Source organism: Megascapheus bottae, chromosome 14 (assembly GCF_031878675.1).
Source record: "Megascapheus bottae isolate mThoBot1 chromosome 14, mThoBot2.hap1, whole genome shotgun sequence".
Classification (NCBI taxonomy): Eukaryota; Metazoa; Chordata; class Mammalia; order Rodentia; family Geomyidae; genus Megascapheus; species Megascapheus bottae.
Window position 1 is genome coordinate 1,727,467 of NC_143522.1, and position 18,533 is coordinate 1,745,999.

The following is an 18,533-nucleotide window of genomic DNA, read 5'->3' on the forward strand; positions in this document are numbered from 1 at the left end:
TTTTTCAAGTCTTTTCATTTCCTTACAAATTGTACAATATTCTTTCTGGTGGATGCCTAAAATTCTATTGTTTATATATACCACATTTTCTTAATCCATTCATTTGCTGAGGGGGAAATGGGTTGATACCATATATTGGCTATGGTAAACAATGCTGCAATGAACATGGTTGTGCTGGTAACTTTAGTGTGCCCTTGAGTGTTTTTTTTTTTTTTTTAACCAGTCCTGGGCTTGGGCTCAGGGCTTGAGCACTGTCCTTGGACTTTCCCAAGGCCAGCACTCTGCCACTTGAGCCTCAGTGCAACTTCCGGCTTTTTGCTATGTATGTGGGGTACCGAGGAATCAAACCCGGGTCTTCATGCATGCTAGGCAAGCACTCTACCACTAGGCCAAATTCCCAGCCCCACCTTGTGTGAGGTTTTATGTTATTTTGCTTCTGTTTTGTTTTTCTCTTCCTTCTCCTTTGTCACTATTTTGGATTTATGTACCTTTTGTTTTATATGTAAGTTTATCTGTTTGGGGGAAGGTAAGGGGGAGCACAGAAATACAGGGACAAAGGATGAACAAATTTAGCAGTGATTCTCACTAGATACCATGTTGAAAATGAACTACACAACTTGTGGAGGAGGAGAGGTGGGAGAAAACAAGGGAAGGAGTGGTACTGCTCAAAAAGAAATATACTCATTACCTGGTTTCTGTAACTGTAACCCCTCTGTGCATCACCTTTAGAATAACAATAATTTAAAACAAAAAAATAATTTCAAATGGCACCTGGTGAAAAAAATGAGTGACCTATAAAATCTCCTAAAAATGAGTCCAATACGATAATGGATATGCATTGGGTGCATTCCTTGCCTGAAATGATAAGAAATTTCACTCTCATTTGCAAAACTTACCATGGGACCAGGTTCCCTTTAGGCACTGGATGCAGAGTGTGAGCTAGCCACACAGGAAGACCATCCAGCTTGATGGCGCATGCAAATGAGACTGGTGATCACATGGTGTGATAGGAACCCAAGGAAGAGGCTCAGTGAGTTATGGGAACATGTGAGTTAGGCTGCACATGTGAGTTAGGGTGGGTCAGGGAAGTTCATAATGAGATAGAGACATAATGCATGAAAAGTCTTTGAGGGTAGATTCAGCAGACAGACAGAATGCTAATTGATAGGAATCAAGAAATTAAGGTAAAAAATAGTTATTTGAGGCTTATTGACATGAAAAGAATTGCTAAAACTTACTAAGCATTTATCATATATATTTCAGTTAGTAAACTAGGGCACTTTCTATATGATTTGCATCTAATTTACACAACCAATTCATGACTTAGTGATGATTATTTCTTCTTAATGATGAGGGGTCTAAGATTTAGAGAGCTTATGTAATTTGTCCAAAGGCACACCATATATAACTGTGATGAAGCCTGGATTTGAACTCACAGGGGCCCAAATCCAACACCTCCTAGGGACCTTAGTAAATCAGACTTTTTTCTTTTATTTATTTTTGTATTTCAATTTTATAGTTCAAATACAAATCACGAGAAAATAAATTGTGAGCATAACTGGATTGTTTTAAATGCAGCTAACCATCAAAGGTATAATCTGGGGTTAGCATATTCTGACCTTTAGCCCTATTTGATTTTTTTGCCAGTCCTGGGGCTTGAACTCAGGGCCTGAGCACTGTCCTTTGGCTTTTTTCCTCAAGCAGTCTGCCACTTGAGCCACAACACCATTTCTGGCTTTTTCCATGTGTGTGGTACCGAGGAATCAAACCTGGGTCTTCATGCATGCTAGGCAAGCACTCTTCCACTAGGCCAAATTCCCGGCCCACCCTATTTGATTTTTAGCCTTCCAAAATACTTACCTGATTATGTACCATTGAGAAGTTAGTGAGTGACAGAATATATGCTCTTATTACTCACTGGTTTCTCATTTGTTATGTAAGTCACATGTAAGCTCTAAGAGGGCACAATCCTAATCCTGTCATTAAACTACCTACCCACATGACTGACATATGGCAGACAGTCCATAAATATCCACTTATTGAATAGGTGCACCATCTATATTAAGGTTAACGGGAGAAATACTGAAGGATGACTATGTACTTATGATCAATTGCCTTCAATTGTCAGGTGGAGAGAGTAATTCTATTTAGATTTTGCACTGAGAATGTAAAGATTAATGAGTTGATGTCCTCTGTATACACAGAGTCCCCAGAAGGTTCTACGTACATAGCAAATGCTATTGCTTACTTGCTGTGGTCTATATAACATTAGATTATCATTGGCACTATTTGTAACTGCACTGGCAGCAATTAGGGAACAGATTCAATTAATTACTGGTTGTTTATGACTTGGGAGATTAATCAGACTTCAAAACAAAGAGGCATTAATGAAATTTGAGGAGAAGCCGAGAGAGAAGTCATAACTTAAATGTTGCCTACATAATTGATGCTCAGTAAAGACTTTGGAGATGGAAAACATGCATGCAAATACCCATAGTATACACTGGAAGAATGTCAAGGAAGAGGCAGAGCAATACGGAAAGTGTCAATGGTATAGGGCAATAGAGCTCTGTTAACTTCTTGTCCCTAATTAATCAAATCAGAATTGCTGTAATTGTCATTTTTAACAAGTTTCACGGGTCGCTTACTGAAAAAAAAATAGTGAGTCACAAGTTCTTAAATCCATGAAGCAAGATAAATAACCACAGCATGAAATGTGAAGGTCAGTTCTGTTGGTCTTCGTTTGGAAAGATGGAACCTAGGCAGATTGTTCTGGAAAGGTGTTACACAATCAGGTGATGAGAGGTTATTTGTTGCTTCTATTTTATCCTACTGAGAATGCAGAACTCACTGTCAGGTTATCTGTGTGTCTTGCTCCAGTGTTATTAGCGTTCTAGTTCCCATTTTCTGAGCCAGGAGACAGGGTTCCCACCTCAAACTGTCCCAGAATTTTTCTCTTTCCTCTTTCTGATGTGATTGGTGAAGACTCTCAGTCGTTGAGTCCTTCAGCATCCTTGGATTCTGATTTTTTTTTTTTGGTCAGTTGTGGGGCTTCAACTCAGGGCCTAGCTCAAGGCAAGTGTTCTTTCATGTTGAGCCACAGCTACACTTTTAGTTTTCAGGTGGTTAATTTCCTGCGTGGCCTGGCTTGGAGCTGTGATTCTCAGATCTCAGCCTCCTGAGTAGCTAGGATTACAGGTCTGAGTGACAAGCACCGAGCATGGATCCTTCTTTTTATGTTATGTTAATTCAATACAATCAAAGTGTTACACCTCTGAACAAGACTTTGATTTTTTTGAGTAGGAGCTTGTTAAGGCACAGGTTTCCTTTATTGACTCACAACAAGCCTATTCATAACATCTTTACCTCCAGAGGTGAGGATACTTCATCCCTCTGGTCAATGAGGAAACAGTATTTATCATTTGGGGATAAAAATAATAATATTATGTGCATAAGAAAAATTGACTCCTTTTTTAAGTGCATGAAAGAAAGGGAACAATGAAAGAAAGGTCATACAATTAGTCAGATATTTCATTGCATAGCTGAAGTATGATGCGAAAGAAAATAGCAAAATCAAAGGATTGATATTAGTGCTGGAAAAATGTAATTAAAAAATATAGCAAATTAAAAACCTATCTCTAAGGAGGAGAAAGATGCAAGAACCAGATAATTACCCTGGAAAAGGAAGATAGGAGCTTAGATTCTATAGCAAAATGGGGAAAGGGGCAGGGAAGGGAGTGAAACTTAGGTTGGTTTGCTCTTAGGTTAGTTCAAGTAATCACCAAACTTACATATCTAGTTTCAAGGGGTGGCTGGGACTTATAAATCACGATCTTATTTAGGAGAGAGAGAGGGAGGGAGGGAGGGAGGGAGGGAGGGAGGGAGAGAGAGAGAGAGAGAGAGAGAGAGAGAGAGAGAGAGAGAGAGAGAGAGAGAGAGGAGGGAAGGAGGGAGGGAGGGAAGGAGCAAAGAAGCAAAGAAGGGAAAAGAAAAGTAAAAAGAAAAAATGGTCAACTATCCCACTCCTGAAAGGCAACAACAAGGATTTTTAGCTTTGCATGGAAATTTCCTAGCAAACCATATGGCCCATTTCTGTCTTTTACTGTTAGAAATGCCCCCTAAAATAGTATTTCTTACAAAAATAACATTCTTTCTCCACTCTAAGTATCTTGGCATCCAAATTCTATTCTAAGCATTAGAAAGCTAAATTTGTCAATGTTATTTACAACAATGACTACCAATCTTTGGATGGTGATAGTTTAACTTGCCAAGATGAGAACAAGGGCATAAAAAAACTGGAAAGATGGGGGGAGGGAAATGGGGACCAAGACATGAGAAAGGGTATCAATGTTTGTGAAGTAATGCACCTTCTATCTGGTGAATATAATGTAGCCCTTCTATTAATTACAATAAAATATATGAAAAAATTGGAAAGAAACCAAGGCAACTTGACCTGATTTGGGCTATTGAGAGGCTGACTGATAGGAAAAAACTGCATATCAAGTTTGGGAATTGGGCGTCAATGACTCATGTTTTGTCTATCACCTATGGCCACGTGTGTGTTAAAGTCATAGTACTCTCAAATAGCACACAATTGTCTGGAGCATCCACATCAGCTTAAAATGACATGTGAGCTTAAACAAAATGTCTTCATTTGATTTTGGTTCTAATAGGATTAGTCTTTGTTTTATGAATACATATGTGTGTGTCATGTATAATACACTTAAATAAAAGGTTCATTTTTTATTGTGGGGCCACAGGTTTTGAGTAAGGCTTAGCATGTTGTACAATGCAACAACAATAAAATTTTACTGCAACTGCTTCATACCCAGAAGGCTTCACAAAGCAGCCACAGAATGTGCTATTTCCATGGTACCTGTCACCATGGAAGCTGAGCAGCCCTCCTGCTGGAACAACTGAGTTAGTAATAAAGCTCCTGGCTAATGCCTCCTAAAAGCTTTGCTCTTGAATAGGTGGCATTTTCTGTTGGTTAAAAAAAGGTCATAAAATCCCTCCCCAATAGATAGCTGTTACTAAATATTGCTTAATTGTACTGAAAACAAAATAATCACCCTTCCTTCGGTCATAACCACTGGAGAAGAATTTCATGCTTCTTTTTAGAAGAGAATTTCCAAGGAAATCATGCAAAGCAGGAATGTGTTGTGCTTTGGACTCCATTTTAAAATAATTTTAGACAGAGTTTAATTAAGATAGGCAATAGCAGTTATTGTTTAGTAAGGCCTATAATTTAAACTGGCCTATATATTGGTTGATAATACAGGGCTAATTCCAATTCTCAGTTTTTTGATGAATCCAAATTCAGGTTTTATTATATGCTTTGTATTTAATGTTAAAAACATAAACAGAAGCTGGTACTATGGCTCATACCTGTACTCTAGCTATTTAGGAAGCTGAGATCTGAGGATGGTGGTGTGAAGCCAGCGGGGTAGGAAAGTCTATGAGACTCATCTCCGATTAACCACATGAAAAACCAGAAGTGGAGCTGTGGCTCAAATGATGTAGTGCTAACTTTGAACAACAAAGGTCAGGGACCATTCCTAGGTCCCAAATTCAAGCCCCTAACCTGGAACAAAAAAAAAATAATGGATAGAAAAAATCTGGATAATGTGCTGAAAATTTAGCTGCAGTTTCCCAGGTAACTGCATTGCAGATTACAATTATCCTGTCCTTTCTACATTTCTGAATTGTGTCTGTGTGTGTGTGTGTTGCTATCTTTATTTTCTCCTTTTTTATTGTTGTTTGAAGTATGTTTTCGCTATTTTTTCAGTTCCTTTAACCTCTCCTTTTTTCAAATAATATACATATATATATAAACACACATGTACACATACACACACATACATATATACACACACATATGCATACATATGTATGCATATAGGAGGATTTTATCTATTTCTCTTGGGTGTGCCAGTTCACGAGAATACAAGTTTTTGAAGGTATTCTCTAATTATCCTCTGGATTGTATTGGTATTTGTTAAGATATCCATTTGGGTCTTTTACGCCTTTCTTTTTGTCAGTGAGGCTGGATGTTTATTGTTCATAATTATCTTTTCAGAGAGACAACTTTCCAAAGAGTGAATGCTCCATGGGCTGCTAAGTAGAATGTATTGTGTAGCTGCTAATAAAATATTCTCTAGATGTTCTAGAACCAATGAATTCTCAAGTTTCCTTGATAATTATTTGGATGATCTATCTACTGGTGAGAGTGAAGGATTGATGTTTCCCACTATTTACAATGTTGGAGTCTATCTGTGCTCATGTGTGCAGTAGTATGCATTTAATTAAATTGCGTGCACCAATATTTGTCATGTCAATCTTAAAAAAATCATCTCCTCATGATGGATTGTTCCCTTTATTAAAACGAAACGATGTATTTGTGCCCGCTGACTAACTTTGGTTTCAAATTTGTTTTTATTAGACATGAATATAGTATGACACCTACTTGCCTTTAGAGTCCATTTCCTTAGAAAATCTTTCTCCATATTTTCATCCCAAGGCAATATTTGTCAGTAAGATGTATTTCTTATAAGCAATAAAAGATCTGGTATTTATTTTAGATCATTCTGCCTTTCTAGATCATTTGATAAAGAAACTGACACCATTAACCTTATATTGAAATGTATGAGGCTGAGCACGAGTGACTTAAGCCTATAATCCTAGTTACCTAAGAGTTAGACTTTGAGAATCATAGTTCTAAGCTAATGTGGACAGAAAAAAAATCCCGCATCCATCTCTAACTAACCAGCAAACAGCTGGGTTGGAGGAACGGCTAAAGTAGTAAAGTGCCAGCCAAGCAAAGACAAAGTATTTTCTGTCATTTTGTTGTTTTTATGATGTTTGATCATTTTTTTCTGACCTTTTGGAGTTAATTTACTTGTTGAGTGGGATTTTTTATTTTCCTGGCTACATTTATCTTCCTACTATGTGTATAATTCATTGAACTGTCTTCTGAAGTGCTAGTTTCGTAGTTACAAATCCCTTTAGTTTATCCTTTGTTTTTTATTTTTATCACGGAAGGTTTTTATTATTCCTTCAATTATGAAAGATAGTTGTGTTGGATGCACTAATCTTTGCTGACAGTTATTTTCAATCCAAGCTTAGGATGTATAATTCCATGCCCTCCTTTCTTTTAGAACTTCTGGTACAAATATCCATTAGGCTAAAGAATTTGCTTTTGATGTGATATCTTTCTTCTCTATGGCAGCTTTCAAAACCCCTTCTTTGTTCTTCATATTCATTGCTGTCACTAGAAATATCTAGAGGTGTTTTTTCTCTGATCTGTTTAGTGAAAACTTATTCCCGAATGACACTCTCTTTCTCAAGACTGGGGAATTTTTCTATTATGTCACTACAAATGTTTTCTATGCCTTTAGCTTGTATCTCTTCACCTTCTGTACCCATGACAAGTAGCTTTTGCTTATGGTGTCCCAAAGGTCTTGTCTATTTCATGTACATGTCTTAGTACTTTGTCCAGCTGATCTAATTTCCCAACATTACCTTCAATCCATGATACTCTGTGGTTTTTGTTTTTGTTTTTGTGGGAGGTGGGGGGAAATCCAGTCATGAAGATTGAACCCTGGGTCTGGGAGTTGTCCCTGAGCTCTTCAACTCAAGGCTAGTGCTCTACCGCTTGAGCCATAGCACCACTTCCAGTTTTCTGGCTGTTAATTGAAGATAGAGTCTCACAGATTTGTTTTGTGCCCAGGCTGGCTTTGAACCATGATCTTCAGATCTCAGCCTCCTACGTAGCTAGGATTACAGGCACCCTGCCTGATACTCTATTTTTGACTCATCCATTCTATTACTAAGGTTTTCAATTGAGTTCTTAGTTTGGCTTACTGGATTTTTTTAAATTTATAGGATTGCACTGTGGTTTTTCTTTTTCAGGATTTCTATATCTTAGAATTCTTCATGTTCTTCACATTCTTCCTTATTTCATTTGACTATTAGAATTCTCACTGAATTCATTTAATTGCTTAATTGTATACTCTGAATTCATTCAGATGTCCTCCCTCCTCTTTCCTTTATTGATAAGCATTACCATTGTTCTTTTTGAATTTATTGTTTGAAATCTCATCCATTTTTCTATTTTTGTTCAAGTCATTTACTGTGGAATGGCTGACTTTGAGCAAAGATACACTGCTTTGATTTTTCATATTACTTGGGTGTTTTCTTGTTACTTGGGTTCCTACATCAAGCATTGGAGGCCAAATCGTTGCTTGGAAATTTTAATCACCTATAGTATTTTAGTTGCAATACTCTCCATGTTAATGTAGACCAGTATTGTGGTCAGGCTGAGATACTACTCCTCACCACTAACTGTAGGTATGGCTCATCAAACACATTCCAGGATACAGCTTCTAAAGCTTGTCTCAGTGCTGTTAGACCCTGCCTAGCAGTTCCCCTCTCCATGGAGGGAAAAGGCTGGAGGTATCAAGTAATTCAACAAGTCTAGACACAGAGCCCTGACCTACTTAGTAGTCAACACAGGCAGTGATGAGGGAAGTCCTGCAGAGAAGCATCATAGGCTTGGTGCTTTGTATGCCTTAGCCTAAGATGACGGCACACTCTTCTAGGAAGGTCAAGTGAGGCTTTACTAACACAGGGACCTGTGCGGCTGGTACAGTTCCTTGTAGCTTTAACTTCTCTTCATGGCTGTATTCAGTATTCTCATTCTTCTTCACTACCTGTTAAAAGTCATTTTCCATTCAGACTGTGCCTCGGGTGTCCCATAACTCAATGAACCATGCATGTTTCTTATTTTTATGCCCCTCAGAGTATCTCAGTCTCAAACACAATAAGCCCTTTCTCAAGATGAAGTACTGCTATCACCCTCTGTGATAAAGGAGCAATGGAATATTTTTCTCCACCAAGGTAAGCCTTATACACCTGTACAGTCACTGGTTGAAAGCTTGGGAACGTGAAGGCTTATCTTGAAGTTGGAATTGGCAGTCTGTGTATTTTACTCTGTGTATTGTACTTTACCCTATTCCACCTTGGTGACTGGGGACAGTATTGGGAACTCTGCTACTTTTCTCTGTTTTGCTGCTTCTCTGTTCTACCATCTCCTTCATGTTTACCCACCTCATATTCTCATTTTTCTCTGCCTCTTTCCTTACATACTAAATTTATACAACTAAACTCTATTCTATTATCTGAATATTTACTGAATGCAATTTATAATTCACTAAATAAATATTTGTATTCAAGCCACCACCAAATACTTATTAAGCTTTATGTCCAAGGAACAATGTTTAATTTGAACATAGTCTCCAACAAAAACCGAGTACTTGGCTTTTGATTTTGATGAAAATTTTTATTCTCCTTCCTTCCTTTATTTTTATATGCATTTTTACTGTTATATTGAGTACATTTCTTTTTGAACAATGGCACCACTTCCCTGGCTCTATCTCAGGTTTTTTTCTTTTCAACCCCAACTACAAGTTATATAGTTCATTTGTAACAGTGTCAAGTGACACAAAATTTTTAGTGACACTAACTCTATGATTGATATTTGAATCTGAAAACTCATTTTCCTTCACAAAGGGAGATTTTGATTTTATACTTAGGCTTGTTCCACATTCAATCTTATGTTATGTTTCTATAGGAAATCACTAATTACTAAGTGATTTTTAATGGAATAAATATATTAGTTTAGATATGTACAAATAAATCACAAAATTTCATGTTATGACTTCTTTTCTGATGCAAATATTTCTAAATCATCCTTGGATAAGGGATGTGAAAACTAGCACCATTTAATATGGTTGACATGGAAAATGTATTGCAGATTTAAAATAATATGGATTCAATATAAATCTTTATTGTTAATTTATTAAGCATTGGTCTAGGATTTTTTCTCTTCAAACTTTAGAAAATTGAAAGAAGCTTATGTTTCTGACAATCCCCCAAACACTTCACAGTAACTACACTTTCCCGAGATCTATTCACTGTAGGATTAAATGGCACCAGGGGTGGCTTTTACCCACAACTTCTGAAAACTTCCTTTGTTGTTCAATCAGGTGAGCTAAGTCACAAATCTGTTTATTCATTTCTGTTTCCTGAAAGGTTAGATATTCTAGCTCAATAGCAGGTCCCTGGAAGGATTTCTTTCTCTTGCTTTAGAAAACCTCTTTTATTCCTTAACCTCTTTGGTTTCAGGTGCCTTTATTAGTCCAAAAAAGTTCTTTTGGCTTTGTCTGAAATGAAAGAAAATGGCTGAGCCATCTAATTTCCTTTTTAGCGTTCTGTTCTTGCTGAAGCCAACTCTCTTCACTATGAAGAGTATCTTTACGTGGTGCTTAATATTGAGGATTGCACTTCGAGTTAAGTTTCTTAATAGTGATAATTACAGTTGTCACTTTTCAAAGGCCCTAAAGCCTTCTGTATTTACAGTTCTACAGGATTCAGGAAAAACATACACAATACACATTTACTTTGAGAAAATATCAGTCATATAACCAAGAAAGATCTTATGAATTTAATGAGTATAATTTCCACCCTCCCTCCCTCCTTCTCCTTCCTTCCTTTCTTTCTTTCTTTCTTTCTTTCTTTCTTTCTTCCTTTCTTTCTTTTCTTCCTCCCTTTCTTCTTTCCTTTTTGTTAAAGTCCTCCTCATACTACCCAACTCTTCTTATTCAGCTTAAAAAAAAACTAATGTGAGTACTGTGCTCTATTTATTTTGTAACTATTCCTAGACATACTACTTTTATAAATTTTTTAAAGTACACTTTCACTGCAACTTATTTTTTCCTGTCACTGATTTTTACATTCAGTTCCTAGATTTCTAAAAATTTATACTTTTTAAGAACTATAGGACTTCTCTAAAATTTATACTATTTAGAGAATGATAGGATTCCTATAATATTCCATAGAATGATTATTGTTTTTAGCAGTACTATGTAATACATAGCATACTGTAATTATATATAATAAATATTCTATATGATTATAATACTGTAGCTGTTGAACTAATATTTTATAAAATAAGAATTATTTTTTCTACTTATATATTTGTCTTTCTTCAAAGAACTGCAAGAACTTCATATTTTCAAATTCCTTTTTGCTCAACAGATTGAGAAAAACTTAAACATTAAGGTTCAATACATTTTCCTCTAATCTCTTCATTTTTAATAGATTATGATCATCAAATACTTTTTTGCATTTTGTTCTATTATTTTCCTTGAATTTCCCTTTAAATTATTTTTCTGAATTTTTCAGAAAATACCTTGACTATTTTTCCTTTTCTATAAATCATCTCTTTGCTGTCTTCTCAAATACAGCTGCTCATAGAAACCCATTGTTACCTGACTGATGCTTGCTTGTCTCTTCACTCTTTACTCTCCTCATGTACTCTCGAAGTACATCCTTTGTCTGACAGTCCTGAAATTTCATCAGAACATGTGTGTCTGTGTGTCCGTTTCCTTCCATACCTGATAGACATATTGAGGACAAAGATTCCTATCATTCTAAAACTCAAGAATATTTTCTTGTCCTGGCACTGATGGCTCACACCTGTAATCCTAGCTATTTAGCAGGCCGATATCTGGAGGATCACAGTTCCAAGTTGAAATTCAGCCTGGGTAGAAATGTCCATGTGACTGTATCTCCAAAGTAACAATCAAAAGTCAGGGGTAGGGTTAACCATGGTAGAATGCTAGCCTAATAAGTACCGCAGAAAAAAAAGAAAAAATATTTCTTTTATTATTATGGGTGTTTGAATTACTATTTCCCATTCATTTTCTCCTGATGCTGGAACTGGTTAGTGGATAAGCTCTAGAGCAGGCTCTGTCTTCTAGAAAGTGTTACTGCATCTGCACCATTGCAAATGGGACATCATAAGCCAGGAGCCACCTTCAATGTTTTTGAAGTCCCACAAATGGTTATCATGCAGCCAGGTTAAGAAAAAGGAATATTTACCCAATTACCAAAGCAAGGAGGGCAAGGAGGGCTGAAGTTAGGAAGGGAGGTGTCTAAAATATTCTACCCCACTAATACAGGACCAGCCCTACCACAATCCCACTTCTCTATCCATCAGTTATGGATGTACTCTTACATTTAAACAAGATAATTGGTAGGGGATGGAGGAATGAAAATGGAAAAAAATACAGGAAGAGGTATCAGTGTTCAAGAAGCAATGTACCCACTATCTGACAAATGTAACTGTAACCCCTCTATAAATCACTTTGACAATAAAAGTTAATTTTTAAAAAAGAAAAAAGAACCATGTAACATCATGTCAATTTGGAGAGGTAAGATTTCTCCTAGAAAATACTTCAATAAGTAGAGCAATAACAAATGTGGTTCTGACACAGAACTGAAAAACAAACTATTGGAAGAGAGCTATGAGCTCCTAAGTAGAACCACAGAAACTGAAATTTGATGTTAAAAGTGGCAGGTGTAATTTGACAGAGAAAAGTTAAATTGATCAATAAATTCTGTTGTAAAACCTGACATCATATATGAAAAGAAAGTAAGCTATTAACCCCTAGTATATAAAAGGTAAATGGAAAGGGTAAGTCTAGATAGCAGAAAATTCAAATAAATAATATTGTGGCTTTGAAAATTTTAACATCCTGAACTCCAAAGAACATATTAATATAAGGATAACCATTCAGCAAGTGACTTAACACTAGAAGGAAGTCCATACCAATAAAAATTTAACCTTCACAGTAAACAAGAAATGCTAGCTCATGAACAAGAAATAGATGGGAAACAAATTTAATATGATTAGCCAATTCAAATATAAGTGTTATGGGGTCAAGAGGAGGGGATTCCACATCCCTCCAGGTGGGGATTCCATGTCCCACCAGAGTCCACCACACAGAGGCAGTCTCATATAAAATGGTGAATTATTGGGAAGTAGATGGTGAACTGACCGGCCAGGCACACAGTGCAGACTCGGGAGCGGACACTGTGACCCCGAGCTGCTCTCACGCTGGGTTTTTAAGGGCAAAACCCATGCGGTCGAACCTGGCTACACAGGTGGCCAATGGGATTGTTACATACACAGAGGGACCATTGCCAGCTCTGGCCACACGCAGGTAGCCAATAGGGCTACAGCCCAGTGTTTGAATTTACCTATCACCTTAGTTGGAGTTGGCGCGCAAATTGGACAGGTCTTCACACAAAGCAGGGCCCCCCTCCACCCAAGCGGATATCCCTCCTCATGGGGGGTGGGGAGAAGGTCAAGGTTGCCCCTCCTTAGAAAGGCAAAGGTGGCTGGGCTGTACCATTGTCAACCTTCCACTCTTAGGCATTCTGGATGGCGCCAGTCCCTCCTCCCCTTAACACTCCATGCTCCCCTTAACAATAAGGAAACCAGAATAGTTAACAAACATATGAAGAGATGCTCACACTCAATAGTAATTAAAATAAGATGTGTATGTGTTTCTATGTTGGAGCAAGAGCGAGCAAGTGAGTGAGAGACAAATGCACACACACACACACACACACACATACACACACACAGGGTTGGGTGGGGGGCTTGAGAGAATGAACTTACTTCCGTCTGACTGACCAAAGTTGGTTGAGAAAGAGACAAATACCTTATAGTGTCTTGGGAGTAAGAATATATACTGAATCTGGGGAGGAAAAATCTGACAGTATTTAGTTAAGAAATGCCTGACAAAGGGGCAAACGCATGACAAGATAAAGAGATCAATGAAACTCTGCCCTAGGTCTTTCAGACATATGCAGGGTATTTATGATATGTGACTATGGATGGCAGTGGAGAGCTGGAAGCCACTTGAGAAGCTGTCATGAGGACCAACGAATGGGACAGTGAAATCTGATGGATGTACAAAGAAATATGATGCAGCAATTGGAAGCAGTAAGCTAGAGGAGTATACACACTGTTTTAGTAACACCAAAGTAGAAAGTCAAAATCGTTAAAAATGGAAAAACCCACCAAATACAGAGAATGGGGGAAGATGTTGAAGAGAGCCGAGATGGTGGGCTACAGTTGGGTCCAGATAGGAGAAAAGAGCACACACTGTGTATTAGGTGCCACCTGGCAACTTTTCAGTCCTGATCCAGTCCTGGAGTGGAATCCCAAGAGCAAAAGCCTCTTCTGGAAACATGTTGGGAGTGTGGAATCAAACTGTCCTCTGATCTGCATCTGATAACCACACAAAGAAGTGAGCTGTCATATGTAGCACCATGCCTAGGAACTTCTAAAACTACTTTGTCTGTATGGTGAACTTTCTGATCTCTTTGATTTATTGATTTATTGCTTTATTGTTTTATGGCCTTGTCCTGCTTAACTGATCTGAGATTTACCATATGAATGTAACCCCTGGCAGTTCCCTGGTTTAGAGAAAGTATATAAGCTTGGATTTGGAAGTAAAGGCGGCTGCAGTCTTGAGCTCACAGCCTTCTTGTGCTGCTGACTTGGGCTGTAGTCCTCCAGAACCCCATCTGTTTGTCTTTCTTCTATTTTTTCCTAGTCCCTGCCCCCTATTTCAGGAATCCAGGTTTGCTGCTGGCTGGCCCAGGCAGAAACAGGGTCTATTAGGGGAGGGAGAAGAGCAATAGCTAGGAGAGGGATCCTGAATTGGTTCCAGGTTGGGGGAGAACAGATGCACTACTAGGATCAGGAGTTTCTCAGGAAGGCTTGGAAAAGTTGTACTGGGAAAGGCTGGAAGACTAGATGGTGAATGCATAGGAGGCAAATTCTAACATGAAAATAAGAGGCCAAGTTGTAAAATGAGGAAAGGGATGCGGTATCCATTCTGCCTGTCACTCAGTACCTAAGCTCTGAGGTCTGATCCCCACACCCCCCACACCCCCCACACCCTGATAGTCCATAACGGAAGAGGGTCTCATGGCCTGAGAATACCTTCTCATGATCACTTGGTGCCTATAGCTGTGTGATGGAAGACATGGTCAAACAGTCTCTGGCACAGCTGTGAAAGCACTGAGCTAGAGCTGGTGCAGCTCTGCGCAGGATGGATGGCAGTAGTTCCCATCATAACTCCACCCATTCTGCCTGGATCACAAGGCTCTGGCCATGCCCCTTGGTTCATGTTTCTCTCTGACCAATGGGAGACAAGAATTGAGGTCACGCCCACATTCTAGCTGCCTAGTACTGCTGGCATTCCACTCTATTGGCTCACATTGTTATCAGCAGTTGAGGGAGGTGGAGGCGCTGCATGGCGATTGAGAAATAATAAAGCTGATTTTGGAGATCTGGGGATCCTGAGATCCTGCAGGAAGTAAATAGCTGGAGGTAATTTCACAGAGCCTAGGAATGTGCACCCCCCTTCCCCATTCTCCTGGAGTAGGAATGTCCTAGAATGGCTGAGCAAAGAAGACAGAAAAAAACCAGCTGTGGGGTGCCGTAGGCCTCCTGGAATGGTCCTGTTCTCCTGAGGATGATGTGGTGGTGGTGGTAACTTTCACAATGAATTTTTTTTTTTTTTGCCAGTCCTGGGGCTTGAACTCAGAGCCTGGGCACTGTCCTTGGACACTTTTTGCTCAAGGATAGCACTCTGCTACTTAAGCCATAGCACCAATTCAGGCTTTTTCTGAGTATGTGGTACTGAGGATCGAACCCAGGGCTTCCTGCATGCTAGGCGAGCACTCTACCACTAGGCCAGGTTTGGGCCCCCTCACAATGAATTTCTTTGGCAGCATTTTTGTCTTATTTTTGAGATCAATGTTGTCCTTAATGATAAGCAAACCAGGAAAGTGGCAGAAATTATAGTCAAAGATGGCAAAGTAGAAAAACACTGTCTTCTTTGATGGAGAATTTGTTTTAGGAAAGATCAACCTAGCCTTTAAGCAACCTGGAAAGAGGCAAGAATGCCAAGAAATTAGAATTGAATTTGTAGGTAAAAGTTTTCAGTAACAAGAGTAATGGTCACACATTTGTACATCTAGTGAAAGGACCAGCCCTACCTGGTGAACTGACTCAGAGCATGAGTTATGAGTTTGAATTTATGCAAGTTGAAAAGCCACATGAGTCTTACATTGGTGCAATGTCCACTTGCAGTTTTAAGGTGATGATAGTGATTGACATACTTGCTGGAAAAAATATGACACATCGTTCCTCATCTTGCCACCCATCCTGATGTTAACAACTCTATGAAGATGGAAGTGGGTATATTTAAGATTGTCTAAAGATAGTTTGATTATAAAAATCAAAGTATCATTTAAAGGATATGATTGTCAAGAAAACGTACTTCTTACTTGTAAGAATAAAAATACAACACAAGGAATTACAGCTGATTAAAAAAGAGGACCAGTACCATAACAGAAACAGAAACAATTGCCAAATATGAAATAATAGTATACAAGTTAAAGGTGAATCTATTCAAACAAGACTGCTTTTAGTAGGGTACAATCCACTTCAAAACAATGAGATCTATGAACAGAAAATTTTCAATAATATAATTTTTGGAATCTAGTGCTTGTTAATGAGAAAGACAGAAGGTACTCCAAGCAGCAGGAAATTTTATGGAGAAAAGCTTCTGAAAAACAGAACAAATTTTTACCATGATTTGAATCTCCAGAATTACAGACATCTGCTGAACAGCCTGATATGAGAACTGCATAGGAAGAAATGAACAACAAGCCATAATCTTTAAATTCAGCAGGTTCAAGATGGTTTACAGCCTATAGCAGGAAAGGGCCAAAATTCCATATATTATAGTCTTCCTTTGACCTTGCAGTGTTGCATGTTCCAGTGCTAAATGTTCTTCATGTATTTTATACATTTTTTAAATTGTGCTTTCTTTTGCAATACTACTGCTTTCTTAAAACTGAACACCAATAAACACTCATATGCATCAGCATAGACATTGAAGAATTTTCATGTGAGTAATCTGGTATTTATATCTTTGCTTTCTTTCTGAATAATGTTGATGTTAAGTCGCCTTTTCCACACTGCTTTATTCTCTTCATGCAAAAAATTACCATTTTGTGGTCAAGTAGAATGAGGAAATCTGAGTGGCCCTTATATCCTACAGTTATAAAAACATGCCTTCTCAATATTTTTGAGAATTATATATTTACATATGCATTCCAAACATGTATATGGAATATTTCACCGCAGGTGTTTGTGGGCCTCCCATTGCATGGCTTCTTTCATTTTATCTCTTTTGGAGTTTTATGTAGTCTGAATATTAATTTTTTGCCAAGGAAGTATGTGGAATGTCTTGTGGCACTCTTTCCTCTATATTAAGTAGCCAATTTGCTGCAGTACCATGCCTGTTATAATGTGAATGTTGCATATGTTGGCATATTAGAACTTATTAAAAGCATGTATTTACTTCATACATTCTTTGAAATGTATATTTTAACTTAAGGAATATTTTTGCCATGTGTATGTAACTACCATTTTCTCAACTTTGTATTCAGTTTTTGGTAGAGAATGTGGGAAAGTGGTCTAAGCAAGTCCAGTATGAATATGCAGTTATATAGACATGGACAATATTATGTGCATATCTGGTGCTTTGACTAGTACCGAGTCATGTGTAAACTTCACCTGGCCTATTTTTCTTTTAATACTAAATTTGTTCAATATAGAAAAGATCACCATTCTCCCTTTATATGCATGGAGTCTGCTGGCAAATACCCTAAATGTGGATTGTGGGAACCAACATAATGCCTGAGATGTGGAAATTACTTTGAATTAACACAGTTCACCGGTTTTTGTACCCATCGTTTTACTATGCTTCAGTGCAAATTGTCAGTTAACCTTATGAGTAAGCTAAATGACGTAAGTTAGTTACTATTTTACTACTATGGTAAATTGATACAATAAGTCAGTAGTCAACTTTTTTACAGGCCAAAGGTTTCACATACTATGTGCTGGAACAACTATACATGACATCATTATCTATCAAACAGAGGCTCTTTGGAGTTTCAAAATTTTATAATGCCAAATATTCATGATCACTTCCATGCACTAATCTTGAAAATATTCAGGTTTTTGAAAAGCAGTCATTTTTAATCAGCCTGAAACCGTGTGTAATAAAGAATCTGAAACAGAAAAGCAAATCGCTGCAGACAAGAAACTACTGCAAGAAATTCAATTCCTGCAGAGGGATCGTCCTGATGGACCCACCATGAGCTGCTGTTGTGCCTTGCAGGGGAGGGCACTGAGTGCCAGGACAAGATGCTGTCCAGAACACCGCTGCTGAGAACACCTCAGACTTCCCATGAAGATGGAAGTTATGGAGGGGGAGAAAAGTTTGAAGAGATAAAGCCTGAACACAACATGGAGTCAGTCCAAGGAGAGGTGGGGTGCCTTCTCCACTACCAAGTGGGTTATGTCACCACAACCCAATATCCAGCATCTGCAAGAGCCTGCAGGCCTGGGCAATGACTCCTGCTTGTCATTTTTGTACAAGAGTAGTGTAAATGGTGAGTTGGAGATAATTCCTATCTAAAGACCTGGCCACTTCCACCTGGAGAAATGAGGCTCCTGTCCTCTAAAACGTGCTTTGGGACAATTGGGTGGCATTCTCTCCAAGGATAACTGTAGGCCAGACAGAGGCTTCTGG

The 18,533-nt window shown here is 38.2% G+C and overlaps 1 protein-coding gene and 1 pseudogene across 2 annotated transcripts in view; one reads left to right on the forward strand and one right to left on the reverse strand.

Annotated features, from left to right (window-relative positions):
- Rtn1 (reticulon 1) overlaps window positions 1-18,533 on the reverse strand; it is a 184,961-nt gene that overhangs the window by 40,377 nt on the left and 126,051 nt on the right. The gene's annotated exons all lie outside the window — the stretch shown is intronic.
- LOC150054510 (vacuolar protein sorting-associated protein 26A pseudogene) lies at window positions 15,321-18,151 on the forward strand (annotated as a pseudogene). The gene is made up of 3 exons (XR_016537641.1): window positions 15,321-15,364; window positions 15,624-16,841; window positions 18,120-18,151. The product of XR_016537641.1 is annotated as a vacuolar protein sorting-associated protein 26A pseudogene (transcript).